This window comes from Salvelinus sp. IW2-2015, linkage group LG12 (assembly GCF_002910315.2).
Source record: "Salvelinus sp. IW2-2015 linkage group LG12, ASM291031v2, whole genome shotgun sequence".
NCBI lineage: Eukaryota > Metazoa > Chordata > Actinopteri > Salmoniformes > Salmonidae > Salvelinus > Salvelinus sp. IW2-2015.
The window spans coordinates 1059844-1063748 of record NC_036852.1 but is presented as its reverse complement, the minus strand read 5'-3'; positions in this window follow the sequence as shown (position 1 = coordinate 1063748).

Below are 3905 nucleotides of genomic sequence, written 5' to 3'. Positions count from 1 at the left end.
AACGGATGGAGGGCTGATACAACAGATAACAGTTATCAGTGAGTGGACGTCAAACAGGATGGAGGGGCTGATACAACAGATAACAGTTATCAGTGAGTGGACGTCAAACAGGATGGAGGGGCTGATACAACAGATAACAGTTATCAGTGAGTGGACGTCAAACAGGATGGAGGGCTGATACAAGATAACAGTTATTCAGATGAGTGGACGTCAAACAGGATGGAGGGCTATCAACACGATGAACAGTTATTTCCATAGCCTGACGTTGGACTTCTAACAGGTGAGGTCTGTTGAGGCTTTGTGGGTCTGATACAACAGACACAGTGTAATATACAGTCGATCACCTGTACTCGTGTGACTGTCTCTTACACAGCGATGTGCGGATTCGCTTGATTCACAATCATGATTAACTAGAATACTCTTCTCTTCTTTAGCGGTGAAATGGGAGGGATTAGTCACTTTGTCAGGAGGTTTATGGTGTTGTGTTGTCTCAGGAGATGTGGTGCCACAGGGGGCTGTTTGGGAGGACTCTCTCTGCAGATAGAGACAGAGGACATTGTGACCAACCCTCAGCTCAGTCCGGTCTGTCTGGGCCAGTTGGCCATCAGTCAGTGTGTCACTCAACTTCAAGACCTGTCTAGACAGAAGCTGTTTTGTGTTAAGATTGATGAACTTTCTGTTATTTTGTTGATTGTTACATGTTACAGGTAAAATCTTTTGATGTTTTTTTCATTAGTCCACTGTTGATACAGTCCCTAAATGTTTTGCATGTCAGCGGTCAAGTTATCAAGATGTTGGACTTTCAAGAAGCAAAGTGTCGCAGGCCACATCGCCACGATGATGCAAAATGCAAAACAATACCAAAATATCATTTTTGAGTGGATTTTCCCTTTAATGCAAGTCGGCAAAACTATCCTCTAGTCACAACATATTTGTGTTGCTCCCAACAAGGACCTCCAAGGTGGATTGAAAAGAGAAGGTACAATCTCCATCATTTCCAGGGAATAACTTAACAGCACTATATTTGCATCTACCCACACAAACACCAAAGCAACGTCAGATGGGAACGGAGGGAACGGTTGGCACAGTGAGCCCATTAAGGAGCTGTCCTTGTGTTGCTGTGTGTCATGCTCTTGGTGCTGTGTAGGGCGTAAGCTGTGTAGCGTCGGCGGGGTGGACTCTGGCTGTGGGGAAGTCTGTTGGGGGTGGGGGGGGGGGGGAGGGGGACTAGTGTTGAACAGGAGGTGTGGGAGCCGGAGCCAGGGCTCCCATGTGAGAATGTGGCCATCGCCACGGCAGACCTCTGCACCATCTGGTGTTCCCAGCAGGACGCCGGCGTGCCGTACAGAGGCATGGAGACACATATGGACACAAAGGTCTTCTCATGGATACACACACACATAGACACACATACAGTGTCTTCAGACAGTATGCACACCCCTTTACATTTTCCACATTTTGCTGTGTTACAGCCTGAATTTAAAATGGGATGAGATTTGGTGCCACTGATCTACACTCAATACCCCATAATATCAAAGTGGTATTTTTTTGTGGAACATTTTTGAAATTAATAAAACATTTAAAGCTGAAATGTTTTGAGTCAATAAGCATTCAACTCCTTTGTTATGGCAAGCTTAGTTAAGTTCAGGAGTTAAAAATGTACTTTACAAATCGCATAATAAGTTGCATGGACTTATTCCGTGTTCAATGACAGTGTTTAACATGATTTTTGAATGACTACCTCATCTCTGTACCCCACACATACAATTATCTGTAAGGTCCCTCAATCGAGTAGTGAATTTCAAGCACATATTCAACCTCAAAGACCAGGGAGGTTTTTCAATGCCCTGCAAAGAAGGGCACTGATTGGTAGATGTGTAAAAAAAAAAGCAGACACTGAATAGCTCTTTGAGCATGGTGAAGTTGTTAATTAGGCTATGGATGGTGTATCAATACACCCAGTCACCGCAAAGATACAGGCGTCCTTACTAACTCAGTTGCCGGAGAGGAAGGAAACTGCTCAGGGATTTCACCATCAGGCCAATGGGGATTTTAAAATAGTTACAGAGTTAGATGGTTGTGATATGGGAAAACTGAGGATGGATCAACAACATTGAAGTTACTCCACAATACTAATCTAAATGACAGAGTGAAAAGAAGGAAGCCTGTACAGAATAAAAATATTCTAAGGCATGCATCCTTTACAACAAGGCACTAAAGTAATACTGCAAAAATAATTGGCAAAGCAATTAACTTTTTGCAAAAACTCTTCATATTTTCAAGCATGGTGGTGGCTGCATCATGTTACGGGTATGCTTGTCATTGGCAGGGACGAGGTCGTTTTTAAAAATTAAAATAAACGTAATACAGCTGTAAGCACAGGCTAAATCCTAGAGGAAAACCTTTTTCAGTCTGCTTTCCAACAGACACTGGGAGACGAATTGACCTTTCAGCAGGACAATAACCTAAAACACAAGGCCAAATATACACTGGAGTTTCTTGTCAGGATGACATTGAATGCTCCTGAGTGGCCAAGTTACAGTTTAGACTTAAATCGTCTTGAAAATCTATGGCAAGACCTGAAAATGGCTGTCTAGCAATGACCAACAATCAAATTGTCATAGTTAGATTTTTTTATCATGAGCTAATACTGTACATCCAGGTGTACAAAGCTCTTAGATACTTACCCAGAAAGACACCCAATAGCCACCAAAGGTGCTTCTACAAGGTATTGACTCAGGGGTGTGGATACTTGTGTAAATGAGATATTTCTGTATTTCATTATCAGATTTCTAAAAACATGTTTCACTTTGTCATTACGGGGTATTGTGTGTAGATGGGTGAGAAAAATATAGATTTAATCCATTTTGAATGCAGGCTGTAACACAACAAAATGTAAAATAATTCAAGGGGTATGAATACTTTCTGAAGGCACAGTATACACAGATACATACACAGGGGAAATATGGAGATTTAAGTTTTATTAGAGAATTAAAGACTGACAAGGAAAAGATTGAGTGTTTTTATGTTGAATATGTGTATATAACCTGTTGGATAAACTGAAGAGATTAGTTATTTTCAGCTTTCATAACTAGGCATGATGACATAAGAGTAGAGACTTGAAAAAGCACCATTAGTCACCAAATGGCCCAGCATGGTTCCCCACTTAAAATTTTCAATACTTCTTGTCAGATTTCTCAGAAAGCCAGAGCCCGTGTTTACATCTTCTTCTCCTCTCTTCCTCTTATCTAGTCTCCTCATTCTCCATTTTACCCTCTCTCTCTCTCTCTCTCTCTCTCTCTCTCTCTCTCTCTCTCTCTCTCTCTCTCTCTCTCTGGTTTCTCCTCTGTCTCTGGTCTCTGTCTATCATCTCTCTCTCTGTCTTCTCTCTGTCTCTCTGTCTCTCTGTCTCTTCTGTCTTTCTCTGTTCTCCCTTCTCTCTTCTCTCTCTTCTTCTCTCTCTCTCTTCTCTTCTGCTATTTCTCTCTTCTCTTTTCTTTCTTTCTCTCTCTCTCTTCTCTCTCTTCTCCTGCCTCTCTCTCTCTCTCCTTTCTCTTAACCTTTTCGCTGGTTCTCTTTGTATAAATTCCTCTCTCCTTTTCCACCTGGCTCCTCTACATCTGCAGTAAGACATACATTGTACTCCCTCCATCTCCGTCCACCCTTTCCTCTCATTTCCCAACTTTCACTTCTCCAATGTGCCTTCTTCTTTTCCATTCCATCCTTTCATCTCCATCCCTAGTTCTTCGCTCTGCTATCTCCTTGTGGTTTGTGGGCACACAGCACCCAGAAGGCCCATGTGCCTCCTCTCCCTAAAATCTCCCCTTGCCCCTCTCAAGTCCCTCCTGTGCTCCTCTCTAAACCTTCCTCCTTTTCCGGCAGTCCTCCTCCTGTCTCCTCTCTAT